Source organism: Cotesia glomerata, linkage group LG2 (genome assembly GCF_020080835.1).
Source record: "Cotesia glomerata isolate CgM1 linkage group LG2, MPM_Cglom_v2.3, whole genome shotgun sequence".
NCBI classification, from domain to species: Eukaryota; Metazoa; Arthropoda; class Insecta; order Hymenoptera; family Braconidae; genus Cotesia; species Cotesia glomerata.
Genome location: NC_058159.1, coordinates 1372435 through 1399199, shown reverse-complemented (window position 1 = coordinate 1399199; position 26765 = coordinate 1372435). Strand labels below are relative to the sequence as shown.

Below are 26765 nucleotides of genomic sequence, written 5' to 3'. Positions count from 1 at the left end.
TTACAAGAAAACATTTTTTTTTTTTATTGTTAAAATTCAAATTATTAATTTTTTTAAATTATAATAATAATACACGGTAAAAAAAAATTAGCAGAGTAAATTCGAAATGGATTTAATCCCTCTAAAGTGAAATTTACACTATAAATAAAAAAAAAATTCATGATACTTTAAAATAAGTAAATATCTAATATAATCGATTATTAAAACTAAAAAGTGATAATATGTGTAATATACATACTTAATATAATATATATCTTTCTATTCTCATTCCCGCAGAAATAACAAAGCAAAACTATGCAAATATAATTACGTAACTGCCCATTGTTAACTGCTAACATATTTTAAGCTCGAGTAAGTAAGGTCATAGAGTGTTGTTATCAAAAGCGTTACTGGAATTGGGGACGTAATGATTCTCAACTTTGTTACGGGATGAATGGAAAAGTTTCGGATCCTAAACTTTGTTACAACCACAACAACTTTATAGCTGTGGATATAATACTCCTTTTTATTACTTTGCATTCATTAGTTTTTAAAATTTAGTGGCTGTGGTTATTGTGCTTTTGATGCTAAATTCAATTATCTTCAATTTTATACAATAATAAATACAAGCACCAAATTCATAAAAAAATATTTGCTGTATGAAAAGTGATTGATTATAAAAATTATTAAAAAGGCAACTGAGCAGATATAAATTGAACATCTGTACATGTACATTCACGTTCGAATAAATGTCGGACGATACTGGCGTAACCAAAAGAGCGGTAAATAAATTTTTCACACTTTTAACACGAATCATAGAGTGTACTCCAATTTCACTAAAAAATTTTATCTGAGCCACTCACTACACTCATGGCAAATTGTATCGAGCATTAGCACTTGGAATGAGATTGAAAGCTGGATATCACAAAAAAAATATCCGTCCCAACAATAACTGATACAATTTTAACTTCGATATTCATGTAAAAATATAAAAATCATTTTTTATTATATTTATTTCTTTGATGTTCGTTGGCTCGTTTATGCGGGTGAATTTTTCTAGTATCGATCCTCTAGCTGTGAACCGCCTAAAAGTCGATAAGTGGCACAAAATTAAGTTACAATTTTTTACTATTTTAAAATTGAAAATATGCGGTGAAAGATAATGCAAAAGTATATTCTATTATCGGCTCAAAATCAAGATGCTACACAGAAAGAAAGATTCACTTGAACCAAGAAAATATTTTTCTTCCGAATTATTTGCTTGGGCGAAAAATTTTTTTTTTTTGACACAAGAAATTTCACTTATTCCAACAAAATTAATTACTTGCTTCAAGAAATACGTATCTTGATCCAAGACAATTTATTTAAGTCAAGAAAATTTTCTTGTTTTGAGAAAATTTCTCTCTTGCTCCAAAAAATTAAGTTCTTGAAAGAAGTAAATTTTCTTGTCGTGAGAAAATTTCTCTCTTGCTCCAAAAAATTAAATATCTTGATGTAAATTTTCATTAATATTTTTATTAACTAACATGTCAAATGAAAAGATCAAGTAATATTGAATCATTTTTTTTCATTCAATATGTATAATTGCGCTCTAAAATAATCTAAAAGAATCTAAAATGGGTATCAAATATTCAAGAGAAAAATTTTCTCAAGGTAAGAAAATTTTTTTCTCAGCTGAAGTAGGTGGCGCTGCTTCCCCAAAGTATCTAAAAATCTTGATCAAATATAAAAAGTTATTGTATCAAATATTTATGATAATTTGAATTAAGAAAAAATTACTTCTATCAAGATTAAAATTTCAAGAAAAATTTTTACTTCAGCCAAGACAAGTTCGGTCTTCCTTCGGGCACCCGAAAATTTACTTGAGCCAAGAATTTTGTTCTCGAGTCAAGAAATCTTTCTTTCTGTGTAACGTTTTGCTACATTAAATCATATCTGACAGATATATTGTACATATAAATGATACAAAATGCTTATTGTTGAAAAAAAAAAAATAATCGCTGAATTAAGCAAAAAATTTTATTTTAAATCAATTTATTTTTTTAATAAATATAGTATAGCATTTTAATATTGTTTCAAATTAATTATAATTTAATTTTTTCGTGCTTTTGAAGAAATTTTCTGTTAACGCTTTGTCAAATTTCTATTAAGAATAAAAAAAAAATTTTAATTTAATTTTTGAGACTGATCTAAGTTCTCAAAATTATTTGAAGAAGTGAGTTTGAAAGAGTTCAAACTCTACGACAATTATGGAGCAGTCTAATAAATTTACCGGCTTAAAATTTCCATTTGAGGTCAAGAAGTCAGGATGAGGACGTCGACGACGGCACAGAGTACCATCAACGATTATACAATTGGCACTTTGGGACATTGTTCAATGCGAATGACATCCACTGGAGAACGTTCTTGTCAGCATATATGACTGAGTAACAATAAGCCTCTTGGTAATTATACCACACACCATTTCCAGCGCATTATGCCGGGCTACAACATGTGACGATCCTACATACTACGTCGTCACCCAACATCATTACTGCTTATACTGGTATGCTCCATCCCGGTACCAATAACATGGCCCTCGTACACCTATTACGTCGATCATTAAGAATGTATCGATTCGCAAATGAATAATACAGTAACACGAACAGATACAAGCATTAATTATTGATGCGCTGGTCATTTCTGTGCACGATTTCTCTTCAATTCCTTTAGAGTCAGTTGATCGACTCAGCTGGTTGAATTCGTGATATGTTTGGCCTATTTTCGGACATTAAAGCCGAGAAAATAGGATTTATAAACAGTTTTTTTTAATTATTCCATTTTGAAGATAAATCTAATTTTTTTAACGTTTAATTTCTTAAATAATTATTGACTCGTCCAAAAAATCAAAAATTTTGGCATCAAAAAATATTTTTAACTAAAAAAATCATTTTGAAAAATTACATTATTTTATCCAATAAATTATTTTTATTTTAAGTTAACTTTATTTAATTAAAAAATATTAAATTTTTGAAATGATTTTTTCGGTTCATAATTTTTAGCTTCTTAATAAATTTTACTCAATTTTTTCACTTTGAAAAATATTCTAAGAATTTTCATAAAAAATTATAATAAATAAATTTCTTGTCCTTGTACAGAGCTTCATATCATTAATTTTTTGTGTCTTCATAAAAAGTGGTTAGCAAAGAATAATTCTGACCAGAAAATAAAGAGATCATTGCATTGCAATGTGGGTACAGCGAGGAGTAGATTCTGGAGAGTAAAATTAAAAAATTAAATGGCTAAACTACATTAATGAGGCTGGAGTATCTCTAATGGAGAGGAAAAACTGTATTCGGGCAACCGCTGAGTGTGAACTATAAATAGGACTTACAGCATAGAAAATGGTCGACGAGATGGAGAGAAAAGATGAGATGAGATGGTACCAGTATAGTACTAGTATAAGTATTCGTTAGAGGTGTACTATCCTATGTGAGAGTGTATATCACTTTAGTTGGATGTGTAAGTAGGTGCCATTAGGCTAGCAGGCACCAAGGGAAGTGTTTGCAAGAAAACCAAGATCTTTCCTTAACGAGAAGTCTCTTATACACAGACCAAGTTATTTTCTGATTACATGTGGGCCATGCTCGATGCAAACTAAACCTAATGATAATGATAATGACAATGGTAATGATTGTTTATGAGTCATGATATAACTATGCATCGTATGCTCGACTTCGCTTATCGTCGACCGTTTTTCCAATTACCATTTTTCATTATAATTATTATTATTTGCTGTTCACGAAAATTTCGGCATTGATCGAATTTAATCATTAAATTTACAGACGATAGCTTTTTGATAATAAGTATTAAATTAAAATGGTAGAATAAAATAATAATAAAATTGGCTAATATAAACGGATTTTATTAAACCAATGCATTCTATTTCGAGGATGAACATTCATTACATTTCAAACTGTACTTTTCAGTTGTCCAAATTCTACATATTGATTCCATTAATTATTGTGCTTGTTAAAACTTAATTCAGTTTGATAAAATTATATTTACCACAAAGGAATTTGGAGCTTTATAGAATAAAAATATCGGAAATTAGATTGCTAATTCGTTTTTAATCTATCGGTTTTTTGTTCGAGCGGAATTTTTTTGGCGTTCTGGACCGGTTAATTGAATAAACGCCTGTTCTGATAAATCCTAGTTTTATTTTATTGCCACAATACTATTTGGCTTCTCACTTCTCACCTTTACTTGTTTTTTATATATTTTTATTCTATATAATTTAATAGCCTATAATATCTTGAGTGCTTGACTTAATCGCTTTATTGGTTTTGCTGCGGATTACGACGCCGTACGTGTTTACTAATATTGTTGGAAATAATATTTGTTGAGTGATGATTTTTTTACATTTAATTAAAGAAAACTGTAAAATGCGAGTTAATACCAACAATCTGCTAAGGTATTTACATATGTTGAAAGACATTGTTGTTGATACATACATTTTAGTATTTTTTTTCCAATTTTCCAAATCTACTTTTTTATCAAAAATTACTTTCAAATTTTCTAAGTTTTAATTATTTGTTCATTTATTAGGATTTTCTTAAATATTTTCAGAATAATTAAAACCTTAATTAAACTCTCGAAAATTCCTATTCTATAAAACAAAACAAGCTGATATTTAAAAATCAATTCATCCGCCAAGATGGAAGGTAGATTTCATACAACCCATGATTTTAATTACATTATAAATAATTATGGCTTTAGTTGTTGATACAATATTGGAAATTGTTGTAATTATTGAAAAGTAAATTTATTATAGGTGAAATTAAAGAGGAGTTTAGAAGCTTTGAAATGAGATGCAGAAAAATGATCTATCATTTCTCAATCAAAAGTTATTTCCTAGTAAAGTCACCAAACAAATGATTTTTTACATTTTCGAAACTTTCAAATGACTGCCATTTCTAAACTATTTGATGGATTTTGCGTATTTTTTAACTCATTCAAGTTAATTGTCTGTAGAATAAGCCTACCAAGTTTCATAAAGATTCATTAAGAATTGTGGGAATTATCGTGTCCACAAACCACGCGTTATCTATACTAATATTATAAAGAAGAAAGATTTGATTGTTTGTTTGTTTGTTTGCATTGAATAGGCTCCGAAACTACTGAACCGATTTGAAAAATTCTTTCACTGTTGGAAAACTACACTATCCCCGGGTAACATAGGCTATCTTATATTATGAATAATTTGAAAATTTTTGTTAAATACCCGTGCGAAGCCGGGGCGAACTACTAGTATTAAATAAATATATATTTAGGCATATATAAATTTCCAAATCAATGTCATTTTTGAGCCTTATACGATTAAATAATTAATATAGTGACGAAATTCTATGTGAATTTTGACACAAGGGCCAATACAATAGATAGATTTTATGAAATCTACCTAAAAACAACTTCTATACACTCTACAATTAAATTTTCCTCTTCACTGACCAGATACTATTTTTCCTTACACCTTTCTTTCTTCAAATAATATATAACACTTCAAACTGCCATGTGGCAGTTTTATTTCTAATTTACCTCACTTAAGAAGGGTTTAAATTTTTTTTCTCTCTCGCCCTCTATTGGACAAACGAAAGTATCTCTGTCATACTTGTACAACTTATGGAATCTTAAAAAGGATTTTATGCATAAATAAATGAAAATTATCTAAAAAAGCGCTTCGCTCTTCGATAGATAATTTAATTATCTATCGAAGAGCGAAGCATTTTTTTCAAAATTTTATCTCATTCATGAACAAAACTCGTTTGAAAATCAACTATCAACCCGCATGAAAAAACTATATATGGCTGAACATATATGGAAAGTTATATGGGGAATATGTGATCATGTATAGCGGCAAAATTATATATATGAAATAATAAATGTTTTGTTAATATAATGAAGATATATTTGATTCAATATAAGTTCAAATATATTAGTGCCATATATTACATAGTATATGTTATAAAATATACTATTATTGGATAAAAATTACTTATATAGAAAACTATATAATAGATAAATATATTTTTCGTAAAATATATGTTGAGATAGATTATTATTGTATACTTTTCATTTATAAAATTTCAATTATATGGAAATATATATTATTTTATTATAAAATACCATACATAATACCAGATATTTATGATATGTTGAAATAGGTCAAAACGGAAAGATTAATAAAAAAAAAAAAAAATTGATAGTTTGTCGTATATCTTAAGTTTCAAGAGCAACTTGGTCAATCGAGTTTAAAGTCGAAGCAAATCGGAATTTCAGTAAATTAGTAACACATCACGAAATATTTTCTTTTTTTTTATAACTTTATTTCAGAGAATTATTTGGCCTCAGCATTCTATTGTAATTTTGGTACCAATGCTAATATTAAAATTATATTGAACATATAATTTTAAGTATATTTTAAATTATACTGAAAAATACATTGTTCTTATACTATTTATAATATAGTGTTGATTATAATATGTACGATATATTTAATCATATATAGCTGAAAATATAATTGAAATATATGTTATGATTATAACATCAATACATAATACTACATATATCATTATTGTATATATGAAACGGCAAAATTTTGCATATGGGTGCTTATATAATCACATATATTTTTATATATGTAAAATATAATTTTTTGTATATGATGAAGGATATATAGCTTTTTCATGCGGGAACCACTCTTAAGCACTTCTCCGCCAGATGTCATGACTGAAACAACAACAGTCTGCATAAGCATTCACGCAGTAGGGATGAAAATACAGTTTGAGGCAAGCTAAGTAGTGGGGAAAAGAAAAATAGACCCATAATATTTTGAATGTATACTGCGACGCGTACTCAGTCTAATATTTGTTGTTGAAGGATCAATGTGCGTTAGTTCATCAGTGAAGTTTGATGTAAACAAGAAGTGAAACTATTTATTATCTAAAATAAGTAAAAAATGGAAGCCGATCTAACATCACCTATAATCGTAACCTACCAAGTGATTCGTACCAGCATAATAAAGGGAATAATGGGCGAGAATACAACTCTATACTACAAAATGTGTGAAATACCAATGCTACAATTAGCCATCTTTTTCGATGATCAACAGTTTATTGAGCATCTTCTGAGCCAAGGTGTCGACATTAACCAAAAAAGCAAATTATGGGGAACCGCGCTGCATCAAGCAGTGAAGATGCAGAAGTATAAATTAATAAAAAAATTGGCTAAAGCTGGTGCCGATCTTAGTGCGCGTGATTCCCAGAACCGGGATTTTACTCCTCTTCACATCGCCGTTGAAGACAATTGCTACAAAATAACAAAAGTTCTAGTCAATTACGGAGCTGATGTTAAAATTGTTTCGACCAACAAGGACAATTTTGGAGACTCGCCGCTGCAAATCGCCTTACGGAGCAAGAACGAGAAAATGATTAACTTGCTGCTGAAGAATATCAAGGATTCAAGAGATAAACTCACCTATCGATCACTTAAAGCATTGATGAAGGATTTTTAAATATAATATATATTTGTAAATATAAATTTGATGTACTATTCTATTGTATTTAGATAAAAAATTAATGTATCAAGTTGTATATAGATCATTTTTATCGATAAAAGCAATTGTGTAAATAAGTGACAGCAGTAAATAAATGGATTTTTATGTTATATATTGTCCAAGAATGTTATTTTTGTTTGTTAAAAATTATAAGCTGCGAGGAGATAATGACAGATTTGTGTTCTAATCTGAAAATGTAATAGAGGAGGTAGGTATAATAGACGTCCAACTGTCCCCTACTTTCTGGCGCTGCTTTGTGTAGATAATGCCCTTTGTCATGAATTGTACGTCACAGGTCTACAACTCTCACACTTCGTCCCAAGATAATTTATTGTCAATCCTCGAATTAGGGACACCTTAATTGCTTCTTACGGGATTATTGTTTTGCCATTACGATTTAGTGTTATTTTTATTGGTTTTTATACGGTTTGATGAGATGAGTTAATGTTTTAAAATTAGTAGTTGGTTATAAATTTCAATAATTAAAAAATACGCGGAAATTTTTCAGGAAAATGGTGAATAATTTAACTTTTATCAAAATAACGTCATAATAAAATGATTTAATACTCATATGAAAGCCATAACAATGTCGCGATAACAGTAAATTAAGGGAGTCCATATATTCGCTGTCAACAAGCCATATTAGATACCTCTACTCGGTAACATGAGTTTAATGCTGCCTAATGCTATCAACCCACATTAATTACTCCCGCAAAAAAGTCCCACCATACTTCCTTTCTCTTTTCATTCATTACTCTAATTAATTAATTAATTAATTAATTAATTAATTATTGCACCCTACTTTGTAAATTTCCGTGTCCGCGAAATGCATCAATGTCACGTCAGCATAAAATTAGCCTACAGGTATTTCCGAAATAAAATTAACCTCGATAAAATAAGAATATTGATCAGATTTGCATATAAATAACCAAAAAGGAAATTTATTTCAATTTCATCATCTTATTTGAACGTAAAAGTATATAATTTATAATTATCCCTGTTTCCGTTTCAAATAGATATTTGGGGTCAGGAGCATTCCGCCTGCTAACATTTTATGAATATCAAATATACAAGTTAAATAAAGTATGATCGATAGAAATGTATGTCTCTGAAATGTTTAAAAAAAAAAAAAAAAAAAAAAAAACGCTGAAAACATAAAATAAAATGAAATGAAACAGAACTAAAACTAAAATATAGCTCAACGAAAATTTAAAAAGTTTTTCCTCCCTTCAGTGACGTCATACGCGACTAAAAGTTGCCTCAAGAACCAGAGCAGGCTCCAAAAGACGTCGACGGAATAGAAGACGCTCTGAATTTTTTCAAACTCGTTTACGTTCTTCACGCGATACAGGACAACTTATGCAGCTAAATGCTACGCGGAAAATCTCAAAACTCTCGTATATATGTATCATAGAAAATTTTGCTGCTTCATATATATTATATTTTATATGTATAAATATAATAGAAAATGCAAAGCAACGTTCAGCATACAGGAGAGTGTATATTGTACATCGTATCGGCGGCAGTTATGAATTCATATAAATTTCTGTGCTCATGTGTGTGTGTGTGTGTGTATGTGTGTGTGTGTGCGTGGATGTGGATGTGGATGTAGATGGTACATAAAGTATTCAAGAGAACTCAACGAGCGAAATGCCTACGGGTTTGAGCTACAGTGGCATTAGAAGCAAGAGTACCAACCCTAAAATCGGCTGCAAGGCCAGTTGGTTTCAAATGCCTCACACACCTATAAATATATATCACCTGCACCTATATTACTCTGCTCTTATACACTATACTTAACTATAACCATGAACTGCCAGTAGTAGTCGTTCACTCTCTTCCACCTACTTTCTCTTTCTATTTACACCCTTTTCCTATTCTACCGAATTCAGCGAAGCATCCATCCATTCACTAGTTTTTTTGCTCGAATCTTCAAAGCCTGCACTTTTGGATACCGAAATCAGCCGTTGCTTGCAAGCTAACCAACCTAGACTAATAATAAGATACAAATAGAAAGGAGTGATTATGAATGAAGGAAAATGAGTTGTAAATGCTACTACTGAAAGAGGAATTCATTTACTACGGCTTCTAATGAAAATTACTTCGTGGTAATTGATATTGATTTTTATTACTCGGCATAAATGGAGTTGAATTTTTCTGAATTTATATTATTAAGAGTTTAATGTTTCATATAATTCTCACCAATAATCAATTTATGATGATAAGTATTTAGGCTGCATTCAAAAATACTCTATTTTTAGATACATAATTTAGAAATGGCCTTGTATCTTGTGAACTATTGACATTTTTAAAGATATAACCTCATCCCGATGTTACACTTATCAAGACCTTTCATTTAAGTACCCACATCATTTTTTCATATAGATAGATAGATAGATAGATAATAAACTTTATTGACCCTAGAGCCTTAGCTCCCTCAGGACCATCATAATTATACATTATAATCAGTGTAAAATACAAATATATTTATATATATATGTATATATCGCGTTCCAGATGCCATAAGGGCGTATACCGGCAAAAAGTCCCGGTGAAAAGCCATAAGGGCGTATAAAAATTTTTTTTTCGGGAATCAACGTAGTTACGTCCGAAATGTACAGAAATGCAAAAAAAAAATTTATACGCCCTTATGGCTCCCGGGACCGACCTCGGATGCCATAAGGGCGTATAATAAAAATTCTGTTTTTTCTTCTAAATCCAAGAAAATTTTTAGTTAGGAGAAAAATTTTATTTTGCATTTCTGCACGTTTTATACAAAAATACGTCGATTCCCAAAAAAAAAATTGTTTTGATACGCCCTTATAGCATCCGAGGTGGGTCCCGGGAGCCATAAGGGCGTATAAAAAAAATTTTTTTTTTAGAATCAACGTAGTTTCGTCCGAAATGTGCACAAAAGCAAAAAAAATATTTTATACGCCTTTGTGGCTCCCAGGGGCCCACATCGGATACCATACGGGCGTATAATAAAAATTCTGTTTTTTTTCCTAAGTCCAAAAAAATTTTTATATGGAAAAAAATTTTTTTTTGCATTTCTGCACATTTCATGAAAAAATACGTCGGTTCTCAAAAAAAAATTTTTTGATACGCCCTTATGGCATCCGAGGTGGATCCCGAGAGCCATAAGGACGTATAAAAAAATTTTTTTCCGGGAATCGATGTATTTTTGTCCGAAATGTGCAGAAATGTAAAAAAAAAAATTTTATACGCCCTTATGGTTCCCGGATGCCATAAGGGCGTATAAAATTTTTATACGCCCTTATGGCATCTATAACGCGATATGAAAAATATATAAAAATGCATGTGGGTACTCAAATAAAAGCTCTTGATGAATGTATCATCGGGATGAACTTATATTTTTAAAAACGTCAATAGTTAAAAAAGTACAGTGCAATTTAATAAACATCATTTAAGAAAGCAAAATTTTATTTATTCATAGTTCACATAGTGACTGCAAGATTGCTAGTATGTAAATAATTATTTTTTTATGATAGATTAAGTATTTTATTTGAAATTAAGATTTTTTCTATTTGAGTGATGATGAAATATTTTGGGGACAAAACTTAAGTTTTCTGAAATTTAAATACTATGTATTTATTCTAGTTTTCCGATCAGAATAAAATTATGACTAATTTTACAGGATAAACATACATAATTGTTAGCATTACAAGTTAAACCTTGTAGTAGTAATTGTACATATTAGATATAGTATTATGTTTTTTGTACAATGCAATAACCTCTTTGTGGTAAAAATGTAACTATAGTTTAGAGTCGTAAATGTTGTACCATCATAAAATTTTTTCCGTGAGAGCTAAACGTATTATTAGTTTCACTCGTGATCAGAATGTGCAGAATCCAATAGGGGCACATCTATGACCGGTATGACCCTATTAGAAGTATCGATTCTATAAGTTCTATTGCTTGATACTATTATTCCTCAACATACCTATGACCAGTGTGTATTTATAATAGTAATAGTAATAGTAATAGTAATAGTAATAGAAATAGTGCAGTATTATTATGCCCGCCTGGAGGATAAATATTTCTCCCCGCAATTAGTGCAATCCAATTTTCTATGCACGGAAACAATTTGTAAATTGAGATATGAGAATTAGTAATATGATATATTGTACATCGGATTGCGTCGGTATAAAAATTGATTTTTACTTTTTAGTTTAGTGCAGATTAATTTTTATTATTTTTAGTGAAAACCGATTGAAAAAATTGAATTTTCCGAGGGATTTTATTTTATCTGAAAAGTTTTAGGTGACAGGTGAATTAATAAAGGGAGAGAATTAACGATTGAGTGAAAAAATGATTAAATATTGAAAAATTTTATCTTTTAATATCCGGCGGTAAAGTTTTTAACTAACGTTTTTTTTTTCCAGATAAAATTAGTTTTATACTGTCCTATATTGAGAAACGTAATTCAATTCGTAATTAATAATTAATACAGAAATAACACAAATTGTTTTTTAAATCTTTCACAACATTTCTCAGGTTTCATTTTGCGGTTTCAAGCTGTTTATGAAAATTCCTGCTAGTTATTCATTTATATTGCAAGTTTTAACATTGCTGCTTATCTTAAATTACCTTGTAATTAAATTAAACATATCTTGTATACTATTTTTACGTTTTCACGAACGCTCTTATGGCTGATGTTTAAATTAACGGACGTTAGCATGCTTATTAGACAAAAATATAATTATTATAACCGAATTAAACCCGTGAAAAAATTTCCTATCTACGTTTGACCATTATATATAATTAAAGAAATAAAGATGAAATTTTATTTTTTACAAAAAAAGCTCTTGGACATTTTTTTTTATCGTTAATACAGCAGGAAATTTTGATTTCAAACTTTTGCAATACTAATAACTTAATCATAATAATTTATGTTATTCGTCTGAACAATTACGATTACTAGAATGTATATTTATATACATACAAGACCTCACTATCTGGCATAACAGTACCATACATAAGTTTACTCTCGGGAGTTACCCAAAGATTGGCAAATCCAGTCAGAATAGAAGTAACTTTCCCCAATTTTCGTCCTTGGAGCGATATTGGGCACAGTTCGGACAAAGCGCGTATAACACACGACCCTATAAAAGCTCGTCCTTGAAGAGATAGCTCGACCATCCACCAGGGACTCAGCAGTACAAAGCACTCATCTATTGATCTCTAAACAACGCACTACAGACAACATATAATAATATTTCGGGTCATATTTTTGCTAGTATGATAAACTCTACCCCATATTTTATACTCAGTCAAAAAATGAACCAAGTTAAATAAAGACTAGCAGCGATTAAAATAACCAGTTGATTTCAAATAGAATAATTATTTTTAATTACGACGATTTAAGCTCTAAACTCTAAATACAGAGTAAATTACAGCGAATCAATGGTTATTAGTTTAAATTTATTTTATGGCCCAGAAAAGTCTTGTACTTATCAGCACGTGGCTCGTTTGCGTTTTTTTCCTCTTTGCTCACTTTTATTTTATTTTCGATCCTCCCCTACGGTACTTTTCAAGTAATTGGATAGCTACATAAAGTAACGTGGGATTTTCTTTTTCTCGAGAGGCAAATCCCACCTACACTTTTTTTACGTAAATTACATCCTACGATAAGAAAATTTTTTTTCGAGTCTATACATTTATTCTTTTAAATTTCTGGACGTTCAACAAATTATTATCCGCTTTTTTTTGCTAATTAATAAACTTTTTTTTCTAATCCTATTGAAGTAAAAAATTCATATGTATAATTAAATAGTTCATCAATTTTTTTAACTATTTATTTAAAATAATAATATTTTAATAATATTTGAAGTTGAAAATTTCGTAAAAAAATTGTAATAAATTTTATATAAAAAAACATTATTTAAAAAAGAAGTTTTTCAAAGCAAGCGAACTAAATTTTCTCCACACATAAGTGCAAAAATTTTTTCCATACACTACAATTTCACAAAGGATAAAAAACAGATCTAAAGCGTTAATTGAGACCGCGAATTTCTGCAAGAGAAAATAAAAAAAGGTCATAAGTCATGAGTCACATGACACGAAGTAACATAGAGCAATGGGTTAATGTGACCCTCGAATGTCGAGGGTTTGCTTTTGCTTTAGCTTTTGCTCCGGCTTTTACTTTACTTCACCAGCATGTATGTTAAGCCATTACGTAATCAGTACAGTATGTAGTATAAAGAGAAAGTTCTGTCGGTTGCAGGTTGTATTGTCGTGTTTTATATTGTCAGTGTGGGATATTCAGTGCGTATTATCGATCTTTTCAAGAATCGAAGCTTCTGTTTTCCTTCTTATTCTACCTTTTCGCATAATAATTTCTTCTAAACTCTGAACAATAACATGTAGGTCCAATAAAGTACAATGTCTGTATCCAAGTACACAGAAAAGAAAATTTTGATATGCGTGAGGGCATTCAACGCAATTTTCCGTCTCTAAGACAATTTTTGAATGGAGATTTTTTCTATACTAATAGAAGGATTTAGTTTTATTTAATAAGATTTAGTAACAGATACTAAATGATTTATTAACAAACCTTTAATTGCCAAATATTTAGTAATTAGGTACTAAATTATTTATTAACCCTTCGTCACTCGCGTCTTTTTTAGTTTCTCGCTCGCACTATAGTGAGTCTCTATAGGTTGAATAGTTGTTAGGCGGCGATCTGCTCATGGCGCGAGTGACGAAGGGTTAAAGCCCATTCAGTTACACCAAATAAATATTTAGTAGTATTTAACAAATGATTTATTGCTACTCAATAAATCGTTTGTTGGTATCAAAGAAATTAATTTTTTAACTAATTTTAGCGTGTAACCTAACTTTTTAACTTAAAATAAATCAGAATAATTCAAATAAATAATTTTAAGTAAAAATATGAGGTATTATGAAGAAAAGAATCTCATTAAATTATATTTTTTTGTTTGAGACATTTATAAAATTTAAAATTAAACAAGTTTTTAACATATCAATAATAGACAAATTCAAAAATGTAAACACTGATAGAAGAATTTAGTTCTATTTAATAAGATTTAGTAACAGATACTAAATGATTTAGTAATAAACCTTTCATTACCAACTATTTAGTAATTAGGTACCAAATCATTTATTAAAGCCTATTTAGTTCTACCAAATAAATGTTTAGTAGTATTTAACAAATGATTTATTGGTACTCAATAAATCGTTTATTGGTATTAAAGAAATTAATTTTTTAACTAATTTTAGCGTGTAACCTAACTTTTTAACTTAAAATAAATCAAAATAATTCAAATAAATAATTTTAAGTAAAAATATAAGGTATTATTAAGAAAAGAATCTCATTAAATTATATTTTTTTGTTTGAGACATTTATAAAATTAAAAATTAAACAAGTTTTTAACATATCAATAATAGACTAATTGAAAAATGTAAACTAAACTCCACTGAGAAAAGACATAAATAGAAGCCATTCATTGGGAGTATGTGTGTTTTCAAAAGTTTGATAAATCTCCCAAAATCGAGCTGGATAAAATAATCTAAGTCAGTGAATAGGTTATGTATCACATAAACATTGAAATTAAAGCATTGCCATCTACCGACAATACTTATCAGAGAAATATTTAGTACCTGTTACTAAATATTATTTGGTGGAAATAAATATTTATTTCCATGTGATAAGGCTTTGTTCATATAAAGAAATCATTTATTAAACTGTAACAAATAATATTGGTGGGTACAAAATATTTGTTTCTCCCAAATAAATTAATAAAAATTTTGTTACTAAATCAGTTTAGTACTCCGTACACTGATAAAAAAATTGACTTGACTCAAGACCCAAACTCTTGAACCAAGAATACCATTTTGAAGAAAATGATTTTCTTGAGTCAAGAGAATAAATTCTTGAGCTAAGAAATTATTCTTGGTCTAAGAAAATTTTCTTGAGTCAAGAATTTATTCTCTTGACTCAAGAAAATCATTTTCTTCAAAATGGAATTCTTGGTTCAAGAGTTTGACTCTTGAGTCAAGTCAATTTTTTTATCAGTGTACTAAATCCTTCTATCAGTGTATCTTGACTCAAGAGTTACAATTTATTCATTAAAGTGTAATGATTTCTTTAATTAAAAGATGTAAATAATTCGAAAGAATACTAAAATTTTGAAGAAAAATATTTGCTTGTACCAAGTTATTTTCTTTACTGTATACAGAGGAATATACTGAATATTGTACCGAGTACAATTCAGCTATTATGTGTAGTTCTTAAAGTTTATGTGTGCTCTTGACAGCACTTGTCTTTTTCTTGGTCTCTTTCATTTTTTATTGCAATACTTGTGACCATACAATGGACCAGGAATAAAACGAATCAACAATGACAAAGTAAACTTTTTTTAAATTATAAGTTAAAAAAAAGACCTCATGGTACTCTCTGGAGTAGAGAGAGTAAACATTAAGATAGATAAATAAAAAGGGTTTTGTTTTGTTTTTCAAGTAACGACATTTTTATGCTAAATAAATAGCCTTTAAGGGAAATAAATGTATGGAGATGATCTCAATTAAATGTTAAGCATTGCCCGATATTTCTTCCATTTTTTTTATAGAACACTCGCCAGCGAGAAAAAAAGTTAAAGTTTATGGGCAGTTTGTACGTTTGCATCTTTTATAACACCATAACCTTAGCGATCATTTAACAGATGGTTTATGCTCGCTTTTAGATTTAACGAGAATGTGCTCTGTTCGATTCGATTGCGATTGTTGTGAATCGAAAATAAAATACACTATTTATTAGCTTTAAAAATGTATCTGGTGATATAAAAAATCGTGTTGAGTTATAAGCCCAGTCGTTAAAGTATTGCCGAAACGTATATTTTTTTTTTTTATGACTGAGACTATTTTTTAGAAATGGAAGGATGGGAAATTTTTGAGCTCGGCAATGGAATAATCGAATTGGAAGTAGAGTTCGGATAATTTTTTTTATTGGAGGATTTTATTAAAAGAATAACAATTTTAATAACAGTAAATTTTAGAACTAATTTGAAATTTTTTGGAGATAAAATTTTGCGCTTAATTCCGAACAAAATTTGATAATTTTTTTAAATTGTTTTGATTTGATAATTTTTAAAAACTTCTTTTAAAGTTCAAAATTAGTCTATTAAATTTTGAAGACAAAAAATTTTTCTCCAAAGTCAATAATTTTTATTAAAATAAAATTTAAAAAGAATTGTTTGAAAATTTCTAACAATAAAAATGAATATTTATAATTTCACCATGAAATAATAGAGTAAAATTTGGAAAATCTTGAGAATATATAAAATTTACTTGTGGAATAGTTTAAAATTTTTTGAATAAAAAATTGAGGATAAAATTTTGTGCTTAAATAATGATTAAAAAAAATAAATTCCGAACAAAATTTGATCATTTTTTAAATTGTTTTGATTTGATAATTTTTAAAAACTTCTTTTAAAGTTCAAAATTAGTCCATTAAATTTTAAAGATATTAAATTTTCCTCCAAAATCAATAATTGTTATCAAAATAAAATCTAAAAAGAATTGTTGAAAAATTTCTAACAATAAAAATGAATATTTATAATTGCACCATGAAATAATAGAGTAAAATCTGGACTAGTTTGAAATTTTTTGAATAAAAAATTGAGAATAAAATTTTGTGCTTAAATAATGATTAAAAAAAATAAATTCCGAACAAAATTTGATCATTTTTTAAATTGTTTTGATTTGATAATTTTTAAAAACTTCTCTTAAAGTTCAAAATTAGTCCATTAAATTTTAAAGACAAAAAATTTTTTCCAAAATCAATAATTGTTAGTAAAATAAAATAAAAAAATTTCTAACAATAAAAATGAATATTTATAATTACACCATGAAATAATAGAGTAAAATCTGTAAAATCTTGAGAATATATAAAATTTGCTTGCAGAGTCGAGGTAATATATATTCATATTTATGTTATTTGCACATACATTTTCGTTTTATTTTTCTTGTTTCCAGCATGTTTCATGATGAGAGCTTGTATGTTGCTTTGCTGAGAATTTCTCAGTGCAACTCAAGCAGACATCACTCATACATAAATATATACATGTATATAAGCGGTATAACCATATTTCGAGGTAGAAATAAAATGAATACCGGTTAGCTCAGTTATTTCCCGAGTGCAGATGAAGAAAATGTCTTGTATTTGCGGGTCATATAAGTTGTAATAAAAATATAAAATATATATATGTAAGTAAGTATAATAAAAGTAAGAATGAGAAAAGCGCTATAAAAATAGCAAGAAAGTTCATAGAAAAAGTTTATTTTCTCGAATGATCTTCAAATGATTTGAGTTACGCAGCAAAATAGTTCAATAACTTTTAATAAGTTTTTCGCTTTTGCGCGTGATAAAGTTAAGCTATATATAGGAAGAAAATGGGCGAATTGGAGGAACGATGGATGATAGGCATGGAACTGATAAAACAAATCCAAGATTTCAGGGCAACTTTTTATTATCCGTCTATAAATATAGATATTCATATTATATCAAACTATAAGGGTCTATATCTACCATTACTATTTTTTTTTATTTGTGATGTATATGCTTTGGAAAAAAGGCACATAGCCAGAACAAGGAAAATACTTTTATTTACTTTTCATCTTTTATAGCCTTATTTCTGTGCTGTCGTTGTATAATACTATCTTGAAAGAGACAACAAGAAGACTATCAATCACTATCAACAACTTAACTTTACTTTTTCCATTTATTTAGATTTATTTAATCTATTCGCGGCAGCCAAAATTGAAAAATATATCCAATTACCGCTCGCGGATAAATCATTCATAAAACTTTATATATTGAATCTAAATTTAAATAAAAACCCGCTGAGTTCAGCCAAAAAAATTTCGTTGTTGTTTCTAAATTAATGACCTACGGCTGGAAAGTTCGCAAGGTAATTTTTAGTACAAAGCATACGATGAAAAAAAATTTATTTTTCTTTCATTAACTAAATCACTGCGCTAAAAAAAAATTCTATTCAAGAGACATTTTTCGCCTGAAAAAATTACGCAATATAAATTTTTATCTCTTAAGGAGATCCACGCAAAGTAGTCAAATTTTTAAAACTTCCTGAAAATTTGTAAATTCAATCTACATAGCCTAATAATTAATAAAAAAATTAAAAAACAGTAGGTTCCCGGGGTATTTAATCAAATAATTAGGTTTGAAAATTGTAATTTTTACATGTAGATAAATAGAGATTCCACTAACCGTGTATTTGGTTAAGAATTTAATGCAATTAACGATTTAAAAAAAATTTTATTTTCACTGAATTTGATTGAAACAATAATAAGCTTTCGATGAAAACAATAAAAAAAGTAGCTTTCCGAACGTATTACGGAGATATTTTATATTTTCTATGAAAAATCACTCGAAACTTGCGTTCTTTAAAGTCTTGTATTTGACTTGGCAACACCGCTTGCGCAGTTACCCGGCGCATAAGTAACTGCGGTTTTTTAAATGCTACAAGATCTTAGTAATTTTAGTTAGACAGTAAACATAAATAAATTTTAAGGTTAGGGAACTCTTGCGGTGTTGTCAAGTGTATACCGGTAATTCAGAGTGCTATATTTTTTATTAGTCAATTAAATGTTAATAATTATTAAATGAGTAAATTTTTCGGAAATTTCCTCAAAAATGTTGTTAATTAATTTAAAAATTAATTCTAAGATGGATAACAAAAGTATTTCTACGTATTATCTTTTTATAGACATTCTTTACCCTAGAAGGGTACTTGGATCTCTTTAATATGATAAATCTAGCTCTCTGTTCACGAGAAGATTTAACAATATTGCGCCCTCTGTCGGAGATTTTTAAAACTACTCTTGATCAAAAAGTTATATATGGAGAAAATAATTTTAACAACACATTCTGGAAAATGTTTAAAATTTTTATCATAAAAAAAATTGTTGTTAATTAATTTAAAAATTAATTTTAAGATGTATAACAAAAGTATTTCTACGTATTATTTTTTTATAGACATTCTTTACCCTAGGAGGGTACTTGGATCTCTTCAATCCAAGTACTGTTCAATTTCAGTGTATCTAAAAATTTATAAAAAATTTTCGGACAACGAATGTAAATTTACCTGTAATAATTAAAATGAATTTTCCGTGTTTCATTTAATTGTTATTTTAACTTCACAATTAAACAGCGATGTTTTTTATTGCTTCCTAAATTTTAAATAATAAAAAATAAATAACCAATTAGCGTGTACATATAAAAGTTTTATTATTCACTATACACAAAAGTTGTTAATAGTTGATCCTCAAAAAACATCATAACAAAAGTATTTCTGCGTATTATTTTTTTATTATGTAATAAAAATTGAAAATAAACTCGATAACTGATCACCTAATAAGACGGTTGTATAACCTTTATTTACAGTACTATTATAAAATTGAATCTTTAATTTAAAAATGGTAAGTAACGTTAAATCAGCACTTCGTCATGTTTTCTCGGAAATGCATTTTTTATTTACTCGATGCTTGATATCTTTCTCGATTCTATTAAATAAGGGAGAATTGTGTCACAAATTGAGAGTAGGGTTCGACGTTAAGGATCTTAGGTCACAACATACCGACTCTATTTTTGGAACTAAGAGTGACAAAGCTTGAACTAAATAATAAATAAGAAAGGTAATTATGATGAACAGGGTCAGAAAGTTTGTGGTTTAATTTAAGGTCAGAAAAAATAAAGATAACAAATGTATTTTTTAACTCAGCTACACGGAAAAAAAAATTTCGTTCTGGTAACGTAACTGTAGAGTTACCCTAACTATACACAGTTTACAGTTCGTTGTAGAGTTACAGTAACAAAATGTTATTTAGTTCTAATAACTCAATGTTGTTGAGCTCTCAGAGCTCTACGGGATTGTTCTCAGAGCCAAACGGTAGAGTTGAGAGCGCTCTACGTTGCGCAGTAGTGGATTGCGCTGACATATTTCATAACCTTCTAAAATGCCAAACAGAATTATTTTATTACTAATCTATATTATTAAAAATATATGAGGAAAATTAAGTTCCCAATTTATTTATTTAAGGAAATAGGTTTTTTTTTTTGTCAAATTGAATTTCGTTAGAACAGTTTTGTATTTATGGTTTTTCAAGGTTCATTTGCAGTGACTGTTAATTTAATTTATTAGTTGAATATATTGTGATAAGTGATAAGTTATCGGAATACATTAAAAAAATCCCATTTAACACAAAATAAAATTTGCTTTCGTTTATTTATCTTTTCTTGTGCATATACGGTAGTGATTTTATGTCCAATATTTATTGATATAATTAAGAAAATAAGATAATTTTGTGACGACCATATTTTTATTTTACAAATAATTTTTGTTTGTAATATAAGTTCTATTATTATTTTATTTCTATTATAATACTATTTTTATTTGTCATATACAATTATTGTTGGCAATATAAATTCATTCTGCCGCATGTATTTATTAAATTATCAATGCTAAATCGTAAAAAAAAATTATTAAGCAGACTTCGAAAAATTTGTTATAGTCTCAGAACGATTCTGTAGAGTTGCGAGAGGTAAATAACGTTTAGCTCTCAGAGCTCAACGATGTAGAGTTGCAGGAGCCAAACGGTATTGTTACTATAAGAATACGTTAACCTACTGGAACTTATTACAACTAACTAACTACTATAGAGTTCCTATAGCAAAATTTTTTTCTCCTTGTACATTAAAAGCGCCATAATTTGATGCTAATAAATTTTGAAAAAAAAAAAAATAGTATATCTACCGGTAGTTTTCCGGTTTTCTATACAAGCTTGATATTTATTCGCGGATAGAAAATAATGTAGCAGCGAAGGGATATATAAAGTTATTCGCTGGTTTCTTGCTTACACACTTATTTCTTCTACACATATAATATAATACAGTATACACACGAGCAGCCGGACTAATGTGTGATCGTAACTCAAGATTGTATGATAGCCACGTGTGCTCACGGCATACGATTTGTTCCTCGTTCCGTTTTGTCGGGCAATCTCAAACAGAAATCGTGCTCACAATTTCGTATCCATTTCCTTACTCAGACAGTTTTCACCCTCGGTATTTTCCTTTTTTCCTTCCAGTACGCTCGAACTTTTCCTCAGGGTATTTCTTTTCCTCCTCCAATTGTTCAAATTTAAATACCCTTGTTGATTTATAGTCGCATTGGGAATTTTAAATTTAAATACTTGTTTGATTATGATAAATATTTTTTTTTCAGTTAAGATATCTAAGAATCAAATCAAAATAAAACATATTCTTTGTTTTTATCACCGCTAAGGAGTGAAAAATATTATTCAATCCGTTGCAGTGACATTTTTTCATCATTTCAAGTTTGAATGTAATTTTTTTTATGAAAAGACGATTATATAATATTTTATTATTTGATTTATTTCAGTGCTGTGGAGCATATTAATTACTTTTAAACGACTAGAAGATTGCTCAAATTTTTTTTCAAAGTACTCCGAGGGGTGATCGTATCGCTGAGCAGCCATATTTTGATAGTCACGTAGTCACTGAGACTGTAAGGCGCTTTTATTTGTAATTATCGTGTTGTCAAGTGATGTTGGCGAAGTTTATTGTGTAAAATATTTATTAATTACTTAGATATTGGCATACTAAATACAGTTTTAATTAATTAATTAAAACTATCAACCTTGCAATCACTATGTGACTGCCATGGCTTGTGAAAAATATATAAATAAAATTTTGCTTTATTAAAATATGACTTTTAATAAATTGCACTGTACTTTTTTAACTATTGACGTTTTTAAAGATATAAGCTCATCCTGGTGTTACACTCATCAAGAGCTTTCATTTCAGTACCCACATGCATTTTTGATATATTTTTCGTATATACATATATATAATATATATAAATATATAAAATATATGAAAAATTGATGTGGGTACTTAAATAAAAGGTCTCGATGAGTGTAATGTCAGTATGAGCTGATATCTTTAAAAATGTCAATAGTTCACAAGATACAAGGTCATTTCTTAATTATTTAATATATATTTTAAAGATATAAGCTCATCCCGATGTTACAATCATCAAGAGCTTTCATTTGAGTACCCACATGCATTTTTCATATATTTTTCATATATACATATATATAAATCTATAAAATATACGAAAAATTGATGTGGGTACTCGAATGAAAGGTCTCGATGAATGTAATGTCAAGATGAGCTTATATATTTAAAAATATCATCAGCTGACAAGATACAATGTCATTTCTTAATTATTGATATTTTTAAAGATATAAGCTCATTCTGATGTTACACTCATCAAGAGCTTTCATTTGAGTACCCAAATGCATTTTGATATATTTTTCATATATTTATATATATAAATATATAAAATATATGAAAAATTGATGTGGGTACTCAAATGAAAGGTCTTGATGAGTGTAAGATCGGGATGAGCTTATATCTTTAAAAATGTCAATAGTTCACAAGATACAAAGTAATTTCTTAACTATGTATCTAGAGATAAAGAATTTTATGTCGAATATTTAATTTAAATTTTGCAATTTTACTAAAACAATTTAAAGAAACCTAAACAGAGAATCGAACCTAAATCTTTTGCAAGTAGAAGATTCTTAATATTAACAAACTACTTTAAATTCAGAGTCATTTAATTTTTTTTATTTTTCCTAGTGAAATTTGGTTATTTAAGGAAAAACCAGCGTTGCACAGCTGTTGAAAAATTCATATAATATATGTAATATAATATTAAAGAACATCCTTAGGAACCAGCTCAAAAAAGTGATAATAAAGTATAATTCCATTAAATGTAAATACGGGGATTTTATGAATGAAAATGAATTTTCAGTCTTTTGGTTTTCTCACCAACGAAAGTTGTTGAAAAATCACAGCACGTTTTGATATCGCTTGGGGCACCGATTGCATACAAAAGAAGTTTAAAAGGGCCATAAGTTGCGTATAAGAATAGTAGAAGTGATAGGAGATATTGAGTTTTTACCCAGCTCTAAACTCTAAACTCTGTATAGTCTTCAATAGACGTTGCTAGATTGAGACCAAGTCGAGTGCAGAAAGAGAAAATAATAGGGATAGGGATAGGTAAGGTACCTTATATATATATATATATATATATATATGTGTGTAACTAGAAAGAATGAAAAAAAAAAAGCGGTACGAGGGTGGCTCGGGATGCCGATAAGAAACGTTGGGAAGCACGAATTTGTACGTGCTTGGAATTCACCGTAACCAAAAGAGAGAAACCAAAAATAATCCCAGAACTGGCCTTGCACAAGCTGCTTTAAATCTAGCCCACGCCAACACCAACAGACAACCAAATTCAAGTTCCCAGCCCGCATTCTTCCGTAAATATAACCGCTTCAAGTTTCTGACTTCCCGATTTATTGTCGGTAAGGTGAAAATTTAATTATTGACACCTATTTCATTCGAGTTGTTCTTTTTTTGTTTTTTTTTTTTTTTTTTTTTTTTTTTTGAGAAAATTGTCTGTTAAATAAATTGTCGAGGAAATAAGGGAAAAAATTAGCCCCTTTAAATTTTTTCATCAAACATGAATGAGAGAAATTTTTTTAAACTTTAATTTAAAGTGTTGGTCTTACAATTAGATGCATAATTAAGAAATGAGCCTGTATCTCGTGAACTATTGACATTTTTGAAGATATAAGCTCATCCCGATGTTACACTCATCGAGACCTTTTATTTGAGTACCTACATCAATTTTTTATATATTTATATATATATTATATATATGAATATATGAAAAATATATCAAAAAAGCATGTGGGTACTTAAATGAAAGCTCTTGAGGAGTGTAAGATCGGAATGAGCTTATAACTTTAAAAACGTCAATAGTTAAAAAAATACAGAGCAATTTAACAAAAGTCATTATTCAATAAAGCAAAATTTTATTTATTTATATTTCACAAGTCACATAGTAACTGCAAGGTTGCTAGTTAACATAATTGGAATTATGTTTCCAAAAAAATGATTTTACTTCATAAAAAAAAATAGGTTTACGTACTAAAATAAATAAAAACATGGTTTATAGCTATAAAAAAGGCACCCAATAAAGAACATAAATTTATTTGTTTTACTGACAAATGGACTTCCGAGAAATTTATTGCCGAGGCGTTTTATCCTTTACCCGATACCCTAGTTTCTTCGGGTGTTTTTTTGGTCGTGCTATTTTTTACGAAAATCCCATTGATGTTACCATTTTTATGTGGCTCACGTTGCTTATACACATGTGTAACTTACACCAGCACGTGGAGATAGTTTCAGCAAGTATGGCCATATAAAAGCTGGGGGAAAAAAAGTAAATTATCGTGACACCGGACTGATGAATGTCTTCTTGCTTAGGCAGTTAGCTACTGTACGTAACTGTTACTGGCACAATGGTGGTCGAGACTCGTAAACACGCACGTTCACAACACCTCACAAAATTTATCGCACATACGTTAAATCTCGCTGGGAAGATACCTCTATTCACATGAAAAAGCCACAAATTCAATGAGTTATACGTCCGAGTATAATGCCTGTTCTGCTAAATCTCCCGTCATTAAATGGTCATTTCGCGAGAATGGGATACGGCCGCAATTCTGAATTTCAAATCACGTTTTTATCACCTGTGAACATCGATAAACTGAAAAATTATTGAATTACGCTGTTGTTTTATTGAATAAAATGGAATTTTTTGTTTTATTTAAGTGAAACAGCTGCCGAATTTATTTTTTTTATTTAAAAATTATAGATACTTGTAAATAAATTTTTTTATGTAGCCATAAACAGCCACATAAAGAAATAAGAAAAAAATTACCATAAATTCTTAATTTTTTATTTATTCTAAAACTGCACTGATAGAAGGATTTAGTTCTATTTAATAAGATTGAGTAACAGAAACTAAATGATTTAGTAAAAAAGCTTTCATTACCAAATATTTAGTAATAGGTACTAAATCATTCATTAAAGCCTATTTAGTTCCACCAGATAAATATTTAGTAGTATACAACAAATGATTTATTGGTACTCAATAAATCGTTTATTGGTAACAAAGAAATTAATTTTTTAACTAATTTTAGCGTGTAACCTAACTTTTTAACTTAAAATAAATCAAAAAAATTAAAATAAATAATTTTAAGTAAAAATATAAGGTATTATAAAGAAAAGAATCTCATTAAATTATATTTTTTTGTTTGAGACATTTATAAAATTTAAAATTAAACAAGTTTTTAACATATCAATAACAGACTAATTGAAAAATGTAAACTAATCTCCACTGAGAAAAGACAAAAATAGAAGCCATTTATTGGGAGTATGTGTGTTTTCAAAAGTTTGATAAATCTCCCAAAATCGAGCTGAATTAAATAATCTAAGTCAGCGAATAGGTTATGTATCACATAAACATTGAAATTAAAGCATTGCCATCTGCCGATAATACTTACCAAAGAAATATTTAGTACCTGTTACTAAATATTATTTGGTGGAAATAAATATTCATTTCCATGTAATTAGACTTTGTTCATATAAAGAAATTATTTATTAAACTGTAACAAATAATATTGATGAGTACAAAATATTTGTTTCTCCCAAATAAATGAATAAAAATTTTGTTACTAAATTAGTTTAGTACTCCGTTCTAAATCTTTCTATAAGTATGTGAACCTAAATTTCCATGTTTTATTGAGTAAAAGTGAATTGGTAATTAATTAATTTAAAAACCAATGGCATTTAAGTTCCTCGATAGAATAAAATTTTCAATTTTTGAGGGAAAAATTTTCACAATTTATCTTTAAAAAAAAAAAAAAAAAGTAATTATCGTTCTCTGCAATTTCGTCACTTCATACTTCGCGATGACCTACTTTTGAAAATGAATCTTCACTCATATCAACTTCCCCTAAATTGGAATAGAACATAAAAATCGAACAAATAAAAAGCACAGTTCAATATTTATTGCACACTTCCCAAGATTTTTTTCTGTGACGTTATTTCATTTGTATTGAACGATCAATACATAACAGTAAAGTAAACACAACTATTCGTCTTGAATATCAAGAGCATTTGGAGTAAATATTATAGACTTTTAAATCGCGAGCATTCCAATTTTATCATCGAATCTCGACCATTTTA

The 26765-nt window shown here is 28.5% G+C and overlaps 1 protein-coding gene and 1 long non-coding RNA gene across 9 annotated transcripts in view; one reads left to right on the top strand and one right to left on the bottom strand.

Annotated features, from left to right (window-relative positions):
- LOC123260105 (kin of IRRE-like protein 3) overlaps positions 1-26765 on the bottom strand; it is a 325584-nt gene that overhangs the window by 258527 nt on the left and 40292 nt on the right. The gene's annotated exons all lie outside the window — the stretch shown is intronic.
- LOC123260108 lies at positions 10590-16769 on the top strand. Its single transcript, XR_006508400.1, has 3 exons — positions 10590-10778; positions 11600-11603; positions 16750-16769. It is a non-coding gene; the product is annotated as an uncharacterized LOC123260108 (long non-coding RNA).